This window comes from Bos grunniens, chromosome 3 (assembly GCF_055505025.1).
Source record: "Bos grunniens cultivar Pamir isolate PY7600 chromosome 3, Bosgru_T2T1.0, whole genome shotgun sequence".
Classification (NCBI taxonomy): domain Eukaryota; kingdom Metazoa; phylum Chordata; class Mammalia; order Artiodactyla; family Bovidae; genus Bos; species Bos grunniens.
The window spans coordinates 33,768,959-33,783,923 of record NC_141167.1 but is presented as its reverse complement, the minus strand read 5'-3'; positions in this window follow the sequence as shown (position 1 = coordinate 33,783,923).

Sequence of the window (14,965 nt, the reverse complement as noted above, 5' to 3'; positions counted from 1 at the left end):
CTCAGGAAGCTCAGGATCTAGGGGTGAGGGCACTGAACTTTTTTGATTACTTGCCCCATCAGTAATAAAATGTTTGAGCAGGTTCCCCCAAGAAATTCATTCGTTAAAGGGAGCTGAATGATAAAAGTAAGAAGAGGGTGCTGGAGGAGCACAGAAAAGTGGCATCTAGTCCAACCCTGGTTGGGGGCATTGAGTGTGACTGATGAAGGTCAGGGAAGACTTCCTGGAGGAGGCAATTCTTGAAGTGAGTCTTGAAGGATCTATCACAGTTAACTGAGTAAGAAAGTAGAAGAGGCAGAGGGAAGACCTAAGTCAAAGCTGACAAATGGGCTATGAAAGGGCTGTCTGAGAAGTGGTGAAAACTTTGGGGTCCACGGTACTGAGTGGGGGAGTAGGAAGAGCTACTCTGCTGCTTAGGGCTTTCCAAGTGGCGCTAGGGGTAAAGAACCCACCTGCAAACGCAGGAGACATGGAAGACCTGGGTTGGATCCCCTGATTGGGAAGATCCCCTGGAGGAGGGCATGGCAGCAGACTCCAGTGTTCTTGCCTGGAGAATTCCATGAGCAGAAGAGCCTGGTGGGCTCCAGTCCACAGGGTTTCAGAGTCAGACACAACTGAGCAGCTTAGCATCCACATGCACATTCTGCCACCTACAGAGCCTCCAGTGGCGGCCCACTGTTCTTGGCATGTAGGCCAGGATTCTATACAGATTCATAAGCATTCATGCCCTGACCCTCCCCTCCTAACTCCACCTCCTGCCATCTTCCCAGCCTCCTTCTACTTCAGCCACAATGGCTGTCTCGGTCTGGTTCTCCCCACATTGCTTTCTGAGCCAAAGAGTCACATGCAGATGGTTTCTTCTCTGAGTGTTCCAGGAGGAACCCTGCAGGAAGCAGGGGAAAAGATAGGGAACAGGAAGAAGCCAAGTAATTTCAGTTACACAGACTGCTCCTGATCCCACAAGAAGTGCTAAAGTATAGTGTAATTTATACCTCAGAGTTTGTCTAGTTTGTTTTTTAATTGAGGTACAATAAACCTCAGATATACAGATGATTTTGCCCCTATGGCAGAAAGAGAGCAGGAATTAAAGAACCTCTTGGTGAAGGTGAAAAAGGAGAGTGAAAAACCTGGTTTAAATCTCAACATTCAAAAAACAAAGATCATGGCATCTGGTCCCATCACTTCATGGCAAATAGATGAGGAAACAATGGAAACAGTGACAGACATTTTTCTTGGATTCCAAAATCACTGTGGACAGTGACTGCAGACATGAAATTAAGACACTTACTGCTTAGAAGAAAAGCTATGACAAACCCAGACAGCATATTAAAAAGCAGAGACATTACTTTGCTGACAAAGGTCCATCTAGTCAAAGCTATGGTTTTTCCAGTAGTCATGTACGGATATAAGAGCTGGACAATAAAAAAAAGCTGAGCTGAAGACTTGATGCTTTTGAACTGTAGTGTTAGAGAAAACTCTTGAGAGTCCCTTGGACTGCAAGGAGATCCAACCAGTCAATCCTAAAGGAAATCAACCCTGAATATTCCCTGGAAGGACTGATGTGAAGCTGAAGCTCCAATCCTTTGGCCACCTGATGAGAAGAGCTGACTCATTGGAAAAGACCCTGATGCTGGGAAAGATTGAAGGCAGGAGGAGAAGGGGACAACAGTGGATGAGATGGTTGGTTGGCACCACTGACTCAATGGACGAGTTTGAGCAAACTCTAGGAGATGGTGAAGACAGGGAAGCCTGGTGTGCTGCAGTCCATGGGGTTACAAAGAGTTAGACACCACTAAGTGACTGAACAACTACAGTTGCTGTACAATATTATGTAAGTAACAGGTATACAATATAGTGATTCACAATTTTTAAAGGTTATGCTCCATTCATTATAAAATATTGACTATATTCCCCATGTTGTACAATATATCCTCATACTTATTTTGTACATAATAGTTTGTACCTCTTACTCCCCTACCTCTTTATTGATTCTCTCTTCTCTCTCCCCAGTGGTAACCACTATGTCTGGTTTTTTTTGGTGATAGTTATGATCAGACACTACTGAAGCGACTTAGCAGCAGCAGCAGCAGCATGATCACTAGAGTTTGTCTAGTTTTGGTTCTTCCACCCCAGTCAGGTGTTGGTATTGGGCACCTAAAAGAGAATGTAGACTTTCAAGCACACTGGCTCTCCACACAGGTGAGGTGTCTCCAGCCACAGGTATAAGGTAAGCTACTAGTAGCAAATCCCATAGAAACAGAAGGGATCCCAGAGCATGCGGTGGGTGGCGGAGGGGGTGGGGGGTGGGGGGGAGGACCAACAGTGTCCATGACACTGGCCTATATTTGGTGTCCTGAATGCTTCAGCTCCCTCCTTCTAGCCAAGGTCCTTCATACCTGCTGCTTCACTGCTGGGATCCCTGTCTTCCCTACTTCATCTTGCTGAATCTTTTTGTCCTTTAGACTACAGCTAGATGCCATTCCTTGGAGAAGCAGTCTGACCCTCAAGACCAGCTTGGTGGAATCTAAAAAATACAACAAACTAGTGAAAATAACAGACTGGCAGAGAATAAACTCGTGGCTTCCTGGGTAGCTCAAACGGTAAAGAATCTGCCTGCAGTGCAGGAGACCTGGGTTCGATCCCTGGGTTGGGAAGATTGCCCTGGTGAAAGACATGGCAACCCACCCCAGTATTCTTGCCTGGGAAATCTCATGGACAGAGGAACCAGGTAGGCTACAGTCCATGGAGTCACAAAGAGTTGAACATGACTGAGCAAGTAACACTTTCACTTTCAAACTAGTGGCTACCCATGGTGGGAGAGAGGGGCCATATGAGAGTAGGGGAGTGGGAGGTTCAAACTATTGGGTGTAAGATAGGCTAAGAATGTATTGTACAACACAGGGAATATTGCCAATATTTTAAATGTAAAGTAACATTTAAAATTGTGTTAAAATTCTTTTGTTCCTATTTTGTATTTTGTATTTTTTTAATTGGCGTATAGTTGATTAATAATGCTGTGTGTGTTTTAGGTGACCTGGGTTCGATCCCTGGGTTGGGAAGATCTCCTGGAGAAGGAAATGGCAACCCACTCCAGTATTCTTGCCTGGAGAATCCCATGGACAGAGGAGCCTGACAGTCTATAGTCCATGGGATCACAAGAGTCGGACACGACTTAGTGACTAAACCACCACTAAACCAGTTTCAGGTGTACAGCAAAGTGACTCAGTTATACATGTACATGTATCTATTCTTTTTCAAATTCTTTCTCCATCTAGGTTATTGCAAAGAATTGAGACAAGTTCCCTGTGCTATGCAGTAGGTCTTCGTTTGTTACTTTTTATTTCAGATTTTAAAATTAATTTTTATTTATTTTTCACTGAAATAGCTGTACTTTCCTTACTTTTCTATTTAGGTATTCGACTTTTCCTTGTTAATATATGTGTATGGGTTTTTGTTTGTTTTTTTGCTTTTTTAATTGGGGGGTAATTACAATGTTGTGTTAGTTTCTGCTGTACAACAACGAAAAAAATTTTTAAAAGATTGGGTTGGACCCACCAGTTGTTCATTCTGAACACACCTTACATTTCCCTTCCTAGCACTTCATAAGAAATTGTCATTAACTATGTATTGGGCAACTCTGTCATTTGCAGACAAAGGGAAAACAATTCAAACTAGTTGAAGTAAAAATTGAGAAATGACTTCTGTAGCCAGAAAGGGTGTGGGGTATGACTCCAGAATGGCAGAACAGACTCACAGCAGCCACCAGGGCCTTAAGACTTGGACTTGAGGACTCCACATAGCCAGGCTCTTCCTTCTGCTCATCTCTAGACTCTGTTTATTTCTTCTTGGCTTCCTCTTCTGCTATGGCAGATGGTAGGGAATATGGTCCCTGATATCTGCATGTCCACGTCCTCATCATAACTCTTGGGAAAAACACCAGTTGACCAGCTTGAATCAAGTGCCCACCCCTAGAATTATCACCACAGAGGGCATGGAGATGGGCCACTGTGATTGGCCAGGCCCTGGTCATGTGCTCACTCAGCCCAGCGGAATGCAGGGAACTGCCACCCATAGGTTCCTCAGAGTCATGTGACTTGAAGGCGTGGCGCCACTCCTCAAAGGGAGTGTGGGTGAGGGGCAGGGGACGCAGTGGTTTCTTCTTTTATGCTCTATCTTGCACAAATACTTATAGATACCACCTACTCTGTGTCAGGCCCTGTTCCGGGTAATGAGAGATAGGAAGGTAAGCAAATATTTTCCTGCTTACACTAGAAGCTTCTATTGCAATGAGGCAAGACAGAAAATAAGCACATTAATAATTGTAAATGTCTCAGGTAGTGACGTGTGTTCTGGAGAAAAACAAAGCAGGGTACAGAGGACAAGGCATGACTGAGGGACCGACATTCTACAGGGTGGGAAGGGACAGCAGCTTGAAAGATGGCTCTGGCAGGGGCCAGATGGCGAGGAGTCTGCATTGTTCCGAGGAGTATGAATCAAGTTCTCACACCAGGTCTGGTTGTCTGCCTGCCTGTCTGCCTGCTTTCCCACTTTGTCTTAAAATGTAGTATTTAAACTGTATGTGTCAGAATGCCAAGTGGGGGCAGGGTATTTGTTAAAAATGCAGGTTCCCAGGCTCTCTTTAAACTCACAGATTCAGAATCTCTGGGGTAAGACCTAAACCTGTATCTTTAACAAGCTCTCTGGTGATTCTTATGCACATTCAAGTTTGAAAACTATTATCCAGAGCAGTAGAGAGACAAGAAGGACTCTGAACAGGGAAAGGAGTTGATCTTCTTGGTGTTTTGGAAAGCTCTGGAGACTCCCTGGAGGATGGGCTGGAGACCCAGGGACTGGGCAGTGGTGGAGGTCCCAGAAACAGAGAGAGAACATGGAGCTGGGCATGAAGAGAAAGTTTACATGCCAGATGGACAGGAATTGGTGCCTGGTAGGGTGTGGGGATGAAGGAAAGGAATAGTTCAAAGGCTCCCTGTGCTCTGACTTAGATTCTGGTGGCTGGGGGAGGGGGTGATGCAGGGAGAGGTGTAGGGGGGTGGGAAGTGGGTTGGGGTGTCAGTGGGTGGTTGGGGTAGGGTAGGACAATTTACTCAGGAACAATGAACTGTGGACATCATGGACATTATATTTTTCTCTTTAAATGCTCTATCTCCAAGAGTAATTTTAGAGTCACATGTTATAATGGTATCATTTGATTATTCAGCAGATAATTTAAAAATTCATAACTGTTTCTTTTCCTTCTTCTCTTCCTAGTGTTTCTTCTTTTTTTGAATTTCTGGACCTTTTCTTGAGAGAGGTTGGTATACTTCTTGACTTTCTAATTCCTGTCTCTGGTATAATTCAGTGCTGAGAGGAGACCATTAAGAAGAATCCAGCTTCATCCTTGTGACATGGAACTGAGTGCTGGTGAATGATACAGAGCAGCTGAGAGACTCAACAGATTAAGAATATGGTGGTCTGAGTTTTTGTTGTTCCAACTGGGAATCTTAGGCTGCTCTGTTGGGGGGATGGTTCCATTCTCTCACATCTATATAGAATCCCATTGGATAAAGAATAATATTCCATTATCTCCCTTTATTCATCCCCCAAATTCCACTGGGTGTGCCTCAGTATAACTAGCTAATGGTATGGCATGAGGATTACATGAGATAATGCTGGTAAAATTCTTGGCATTTAGTGTAATTTTCTCAATGGAATACCTGGGTATAGGAATGGAACACTAGGCCCATTTTACATGTTCAGAGCAGTGAAGTGACTTGCCTGAGATCTCACAACCAAGATGAAGAGCTGACTTCAAATCCTGACCAAATTTAAATGTTATGCATCAAATCTAAATTTTGTGCATTTTCTCCCACTGGAAAGCCAAGTGTCAGGACCTCAGTTAAACAGGCTGGAGTTGGGAGTGGCTTCTATGCCAGGGAGAAAGACCATACTAGTTTGAGAAGCAGAGGCAGCTATCTGATTCTCTCCCCCATGGCGGCCTTGCCCAGGCCACAGACTACAGATCCATGCTTGTCAGGGACCAAATCTAATTCCCACTGACACTTGTTCAATAGCTCAGATGTGCTAAGGTTAGCTGTCTTATAAATGATGGAACAGATTAACAGAGTTAGGCCTGAGGCATCAATAATGAAGATTCTCCACCCAGTGACAAGACACAATGTTGAGGTGAGTGAAGACACGGGAATGGTGGCAGAAAAGGAAAACATTATCTCTTTGTGGAGAAGGCTGATGGGGAGGAGGGCCAGGATTAAAGAGGTTAAGGGGCTCAGCAGGGAGGATATCTGGGCAGAAAGGATGACAGAGCAAAGGAAAATAGGCTCTCGGGAATGACCTCACTCATTCTCGTGGCTTTGTGGAGGCAGAAGCTTAGCTCACCATTGGATATGATGATGGGGAGGTATCTGTGGGGCATCCATTGGAGGTGTCCAGTGAGTTCCCACATGGCACATGGGTCACTGCGCCCCTGGGAAGGCGTGGGAAAGAGCTGTATTGGTGTGGTATTTAATAACATATGAGTGGTAGTTAAAGTCAGGGGATAAAAGAGGTCACTGACAGCTCAGAGTGTGAGAAAAGAACAGGAAATTAGTGAGGATGGAACACCAGCCTTTAGTGCACAGGGAAAGGATGATCCAGTCACAGAGAATGGGATCTGTGACTGAGATCTGAGAAAGAAAAGCTAGAATCAGTGTAAGAATAAGCTCTACCAGAACTCAGTGAAGATGAGGCCTGAAGGAAGAAGATGACATTTCCAGATATATGGAAAGAAAACAGGGAGAAAGAGAAAAAACAAACCAACACTGAGCAGTCTTCCATCGAGAGCCCAGTCTGAAGCCAAGGGTCCAAAGTGATGCAGTCCACAGGGTTGAAGTCTCAAAGATGTAAGAGCTTGTGGTCATGTGTTATTGCCTATATTCTGGAGGTGAGAGTTTCTGAAAGGTAGGAGTGCTCATAAAACAGTGCTGACTGAAGCTGAGGTTCTTTACTGGAAGTCTGATGATCTGAGATCATGAAGTTTCAGTAGATATTTGGAGTCCAAGCTAGATTGCTAGGTGGGGAGAAAGTAGGCACTGTGAAATTAGATTATTTTTAAAGAAGTTTGAGAAAGGGCTGAGTAGGCTCAGTTCAGTTCAGTTGCTCAGTTGAGTCCAACTCTTTGCATTCCCATGGACTGCAGCACACACCAGGCTTCCCTGTCCATCACCAACTTCCGGAGCTTGCTCAAACTCATGTCCATTGAGTCGGTCATGCCATCCAACCATCTCATCTTCTGTCATCCCCTTCTCCTCCTGCCTTCAATATTTCCCAGCATCAGGGTCTTTTCCAATGAGTCAGTTCTTCACATCAGGTGGCCAAAGTATTGGAGCTTCAGCTTCACCATCAGTCCTCCAAAGAATATTCGGGACTGATTTCCTTTAGGGCTGACTGGTTGGATCTCCTTGCAGTCCAAAGGACTCTCAAGAATTTTCTCCAACACCACAGTTCAAAAGTATCAACTATTCAGCACTCAGGTTTCTTTATGGTCAAACTTTCACATCCATACATGACTACTGGAAAAACCATAGCTTTGACTAGACAGACCTTTGTCAGCAAAATAATGTCTCTGCCTTTTAATACTGTCTAGGTTTGTCATAGCTTTTCTTCCAAGGAGCAAGTGTCTTTTAATTTCATGGCTGCAGTCACCATCTGGAGTGATTTTAGAAACCAAGAAAAGAAAGTCTGTCACTGTTTCCATTGTTTCCCCATCTGTTTGCCATGAAGTGATGGGACTGGATGCCACGATCTTAGTTTTTTTGAATGTTGAGTTTTAAGCCAGATTTTTCACTCTCTTCTTTCACATTCATCAAGAGGCTCTTTAGTTCCTCTTTGCTTTCTGCCATAAGAGTGGTGTCATCTGCATATCTGAGGTTATTGATATTTTTCCTGGCAATCTTGATTCCAGCTTGTGCTTCATCCAGCCTGGCATTTCACATGATGTACTCTGCATATAAGTTACATAAGCAAGGTGACAGTATACAGCCTTGATGTACTCCCTTCCCAATTTGGAACCGGTCTGTTGTTCCATGTCCGGTTCTAACTGTTGGCTTCTTGATCTACATACAGATTTTTCAAGAGGCAGGTAAAGTGGTCTGGTATTCCCATCTCTTTAAGAATTTTCCACAGTTTGTTGTGGTCCACACAGTCAAAGGCATAGTCAATAAAGAAGTAGATGTTTTTCTGGAACTCTCTTGCTTTTTCTATGATGCAATGGATGTTAGCAATTTGATCTCTGGTTCCTCTGCCTTTTATAAATCCATCTTGAATATCTGGAAGTTCTTGGTTCATGTACTGTTGAAGCCTGGCTTGGAGAATGTTAAGCATTACTTTGCTAGCGTGTGAGATGAGTGCAATTTTGTGATAGTTTGAACATTCTCTGGCATTGCCTTTCTTTGGGATTAGAATGAAAACTGACCTTTTCCAGTCAAGTGGCCACTGCCGAGTTTTCCAAATATATAACAGTTTTTGCTGTTATACTGAGTGTGGCACTTTCACAGCATCATCTTTTAGGATTTGAAATAGCTCAACTGGAATTCCATCACCTCCACTAGCTTTGTTTTTAGTGATGCTTCCTAAGGCCCATTTAACTTATTCCAGGATGTCTGGCTCTAGGTGAGTGATCATACCATTGTGGTTATCTGGGTCTTCAAGATCTTTTTGTGCAGTCCTTCTCTGTATATTCTTGCCACCTCTTGTTAATATCTTCTGCTTCTGTTAGGTCCATACCATTTCTGTCCTTTATTGAGCCCATCTTTGCATGAAATGTTCCCTTCATATCTCTAATTTTCTTAAAGAGATCTTTAGTCTTTCCTATTCTATTGTTTTCCTCTATTTCTTTCTATGAGAACACCATGAACAGGATGAGTGGGCTAGGACATACAGAGAATAGATTTTTTAAAGTTTATTTTTAATGGAAGGATAATTGTTTTATAATATTGTGTTGGTTTCTGCTGTACATCAACATAAATCAGCTGTAGGTCCTCTCCCTCCCACCCCGACCCCATGTTACCCCTCTGGGTTGTCACGGAGCACTGGTCTGGGTTTCCTGAGTCAGACAGCAAACTCCTGCTGGCTCTCTGTTTTCCATACGGTAGTGTACATGCTTCCGTGCTACTCTCTCCATTCGTCCACGCTCTGCTTCCCCTGCTGTGTCCACACGTCTGTACTTTATGTCTTCATCTCCACTGCTGCCCTGCAAATAGATTCACCAGTACTACTAAAGTGGGTTGCCATCTCCTTCTCCAGGGGATCTTCCCAACCCAGGAATAGAACCCTGATCTCCTGCACTGCAGGAGGATTCTTTACCATCTGAGCCACCAGGAAAGCCTTTAGATTCCATATATATATGTGTTAATATATGGTGTTTGTTTTTCTTTCTGACTTACTTCACTATGTTATAATAGACTCTAGGCTCATCCACCTCATTGGGACTGATTCAAGCGCATTCCTTTGTATGGCTGAGTAAAATTCCACTGTGTATATATATATGTATACTGTAGCTTCTTTATCCATTCATCTGTTGATGGACATCTAGGTTGATTCCATGTCCTGCTACTGCTACTGCTAAGTCACTTCAGTCATGTCCGACTCTGTGCGACCCCATAGACGGCAGCCCACCAGGCGCCCCCGTCCCTGGGATTCTCCAGGCAAGAACACTGGAGTGGGTTGCCATTTCCTTCTCCAATGCATGAAAGTGAAAAGTGAAAGTGCAGTCGCTCAGTCATATCTGACTATTCGTGACCCCATAGACTGCAGCCTACCAGGCTCCTCCATACATGGGATTTGCCAGGCAAGAGTACTGGAGTGGGATGCCATTGCCTTCTCCGATTCCATGTCCTAGCTATTGTAAATAGTGCTGCAGTGAACACTGGGGTACATGTGTCTTTTTCAATTATGCTTTACTTAGGGTACATACCCAGTAGTGGGGTTGCTGGGTCATATAACACAGTGGTAAAGAATCCACCTGCTAGTTCAGGAGACTCAGGTTCAATCCTGGGTCAGGAAGATCCTATGGAGAAGGAGATGGCAACCCACTTCAGTATTCTTGCCTGGGAAATCCCATGGACAGAGGATCCTGGCAGGCCACAGTGTATGGGGTTGCAAAAGAGTTGGACATGAGTGAGTACACACACACACATACACACACACACACACACACGCGCGCGCGCACACACACACACAAACAGTAGGTGTATACCTAGTTTTTTTTTAATATAAATTTATTTATTTTAATTGGAAGCTAATTACTTTGTTTAATTTTCCCAGTGAGTGTAATTTCTCTTGGGTGTCAAAGCAACCTTCTAATAAATGCCAGGCTAGACTTTTCTTTTCTCCGCCTACATTCGTTCATTGGTGACTTACCCATTCTTATGGCATTGTGCATGTGTGTGTTAGTCGCTCAGTCATGTCCAACTCTTTGCGACCCCATAGACTATAGCCCACCAGTCTCCTCTGTTCGTGGGATTTTCCAGGCAAGAATCCTGGACTGGGTTGCCATTTCCTTCTCCAGGGGATCTTCCCAACTCAGGGATTGAACTTGGGTCTCCCACATTGCAGGCAGATTCTTTACCATCTGAGCCACCAGGGAAGTCCCTCTTATGGCATTAAATGCCATCTGTATCGGGGATGGATCTTGAATTTGTATCTTCCACTCAATTCTCTCTCCTAACCCAATATTCATAAACATCCCAAATTCAAGAAGTCAAAATAAAACTTAATATTGCCTCCTCCTCAATCTGTTTCATTTACAGCTTCCTCCATCTCAATGCACAGCATCTTCATTTTTTTTTGCTCTCATTCTTTTTAAAAACCTCGGAGACCTCTATGCTTTTAAAAATCTTCCTTTCATATCCCACTTCCAACAAGACCACAGGACATCCTGCTGGCTTACCTCCCTTATCCAGGATCTGCTGCTTGCCCCCTTCTCTACATCCATCACCCCCATCCAAAGCATCACCCATGCTGCCCTCTCTTAGATCAGTCAAGCTTCTCCTGCACTAGTTCTCCCTTTTCTTGCCCCCCTGAAGTCTGTACTTGACCCCAAAGCAAGAGCAATCCTTTAGAAATTCAAGTCAGATTGTGTCTCTCCTCTGCTCACACCCCAACCATGGACCCCATTTCACTCAATCAGAGTTAAAATCCCTTCGTGGCTTACGTGGCCCAATCTTTCCTCTGATATCACCTTCTATGACTCTTGCCCACACACAGTCCATCCAACCTCCATGATCTCCTTGTTGTTCAGACACGCAAGTAAGCTCCCACCTTGGGGCTTTTGCAATACTGTCCCTTCTGCCTGGAATGTTCTTCCGCCAGGGATTCATGTGGTTAACACCCTCGCTACCTTGATATTCCTTCTCAAATGTCACCTTCTCGGGAAGTAGCCCACCACCCTGTTTAAAATCACAACCTATGCGACACATCCCCTTCTCTCACTGCGCTGCCCTTTTTACTCCCGTGGCTGTCTGTTAAGAGGTGCATTTGAGACCTTCCATGTAAAGTACCCACCAAATGTGCAATCCTGCACCTTCCTGAGAGAAGCCCTCCAGTCTGGCTGGCACCCTTGGTGCAAATGAAAAAGCATGAGATGGGAGGAGGAGGGCAGCATGGGACGGCACTCTTGGCTGCTCAAACTCTGCTTTCTCACACAGCCCACAACCTCATTATCCGCACGCAGGAGCACAGGCAATCGCCTCCGGGTACCAGTCAGCTTGCAAAGAGGAGCGTCTGTGAGGCAGACAGGATGCTGAGGCAGAGCTGGCAGCCAGCAGGAGGGGCCAGCCCTGCTTTCCTGATGGCATCGACAGGAAGGGAACTGGGATCACAGAGCAGGAGCCCCCACTGAGGAGCCCCAAAGGAAGCCCATTTCATTCAGCCTCTCCTCCCATAGGTTGGGGACGGTGGTAGCGATTTAGAGCTCACAGAATGCATTCAGCTTCTTCCTGCCACCCAGGAAAACAGTCCTGTTATGGGGTCAAACATCCAGCTTCCTCCTGCCACCCAGGAAAACACTGCTGTTATGGGGTCGCAAAGGAGAGTCAGACACGACTGAGCGACTGAACAACAACACCACTATGGGGGCAAAGTGCCAGGTTAACAGAAGTTTCTGCCAGGCACTGGATGGGGGAGACTGAGATGGCCTCTGCCTTTAGGGAGTACTTGTCTGGGGCAGTGAGAGCAAGTAAATGCTTTCACTTTTGTGTTATCAGTAAGTGCTGTGATTGGGTAAGTACATTCTTTAGGAAACACACATGGGATAGTCTTGGAAGGGAGTCTGGTGGAGGAGGAGACCTCTAAACTGAGTTTAAACTCATTCATTCATTCATTCACTCCTTCAGCTCATTCAGCCAGCACTTGCTGAGGATCAGCCATGTGCAAAGACACACTTTTTGAGGGTGCAGTCTTGAATCAAAAAAAGAAAAGCTTCCACTGATTTCCAGGAACTTAGAATCTAGGAGAGAAGGTAGACATAACAAGTAAACTAAAAAATAAATGTAGAGTTCTATGTTGTTGTTGTTAAAGGCTGTGAAGAAAAGTAACAGGAACTTTAGATGGAGTGTTTATGGGAGGCTGTCTATCATTTCCAAGGGAGGGAAGTTTAAAGCAAGAGCTGTAGGTGCTGATGAAGGAGGAAATGGGGTGGGAAGCCCATTCCAGCAAACGCCCCAGGCAGGAAGCATCAGGGATTGGAGGGTAAGTGGCGGCAGCCTGGAGGAGGCATCTTGGCATGGCAGGGTTCTGAGTATAGAGTGCAGGCCCTTCCACGTCTGTCCCAAACCCACATACACGCAGCCTCCAAGGACTTGATGCTCCAGCCCCACTAGACTTCAGACCACTCCTCAGGCCATTGGCCCATAGTCCCACATGTCAAATCCCCCGTGTCTCTCAGGGCTGGGCTCAAACATCTCTCCCTCCATAGCTCTTCCCTAGAGCCACAGGCCAGGATGGTCACACTGACCTCTGAGTTCCCAGCCTGGAGGTATAACCCATCTGTCCACCTGCCTGTCTCCCCACCCAGGCTGTCAGGTCTTGAGAACTGGGGCTGTGCAGCCTGTGTGTATAAAGCCCATGGCTTGGGTAGGGGCTCAGTAAGTGTGTACACAGAAGTGAGGAAAACAGGAAGAAAAAAGAATCTAGCTTTTATTTTTTCTCTATTTTTAAACTTTACTTATTTATTATTGAACTACAGTTGATTTACAATGTTGTGTTCGTTTCAGGTGTACAGCAAAGTGGTTCAGTTATACACACTTTTTTCAAATTCTTTTCTCGTATAGTTTATTATAAGATACTGAGCATAGTTCCCTTTGCCAAAGAGTTGTTGTTGTTTAGTCACTAAGTCGTGTCCGACTCTTTTGCCACCCCATGGATTATAGCCCTCTAAGCTCTTCTGCCCATGGGATTGTCCAGGTAAGAATACTGAAGTGGGTTGCCATTTCCTTCTCCAGGGGATCTTCCTGACCCAGGGATCGAACCCACAACTCCTGCATTGCAGGTGGATTCTTTACCGCTGAGCCACCTGGGAAAGTGAAAGTGAAAGTCGCTCAGTCATGTCCGACTCTTTGGGACCCCATGCAATGTCCATGGAATTCTCCAGGCCAGGATAGTGGAGTGGGTAGCCTTTCCCTTCTCCAGGGGATTTTCCCAACCCAGGGATTGAACCCAGGTCTGCCACATTGCAGGCAGATTCTCTACCAGCTGAGCCACAAGGGAAGCCCGTGCTATACAGTAGGTACTTGTTATTTATCTGCTTTATATATAGTAGGGTGTAGAGAAACTAGCTTTTAAAAAGCAACATCGATATTTAACCCTCACGAAGGATACATTCAGAAAGGCTTGTGAATCCAGATACTGTTTGCAAATGTCAGTCAAGAACTCATTATTTTGGCTACAAAGCTTTTCTTTTCTAAGAGCCATTGCTTCCCTTGTCTTTATTACTTTTTCTTCCCTCCCATCACCAGCATTAGCTCCTGGCTTTCCTTTTTAGAAGTATGAGTCACAGAGAAACCAGATTTTGCACATTTTTAGAATTCAGTTCACAAGCATTACCTTGTAAACCTCAACAGCCATGCTGAGGTATGCGTGCTGGAGTTCTCAAACCCACTCACTGATGAAGCAAATGGCTCTCAAAAACCAAATTAATGATGCTGCAAAATGACAAATTACTACGTGTCATAGACCTCAGGGATCCCCAGAGAACAGTGTACGCCGAGGATGTGGAAGCCAGAATGCTAATGGCCACCTCGCTCACCTGCAAGAAAGAGGGGGCCTCTGGGAAAGACTTGGCAACCAGTTCTCCTCTCCAGATGCTGCTCATTGTCGCTAGCACTGGGCCAAGGTTTAGCTAAGTACTCAGTTACTAAGGAAACCCAAGTTGTCAGTCCTGAGCCATATGGGAATAATGGTGATTTATTTAGGAAAAGCAAGGTTTGTCACTTAAGCTTACTGCTACAAAATTGCTTTTTGATTACCTCCCCCCTACCCCATTGCATTGTCTTGTCACAATAAACTACAGAAACAAGTGGCAAGGTTAATAGTCATGGACTCCGAGCTCGTCACTCCCAGGGTCTGGCAAGGTCACGGCTGCAGCCTGAGTGTGGCAGACAGGCTTCTTCCGCAAACTCCTTTGGAGAAGAGGGCTTGCAGACTGACTTACCAGGGCGGGCCAGGCTCTCTCCAGGGGGCTTTTACTCATGACTCTCTGCGGCTCCAGGGTACTCCTGGAGCCAGAGAGTTCCTAAAATCCAGCCCTCCCAGTTGAAATTCAACCCTTCCTTCAAACCCAATCTAAAAGCCATCTCCTTTTTGATTGAAATCATCCGATCCTCTCTTTTCCCATTCAAAACTCACAGTTGGTACCCTCAGTTAAGACAGCTCATTGAGTAACTAGCAGGGGCCACGCCCAGTGCTAGACTTTTCA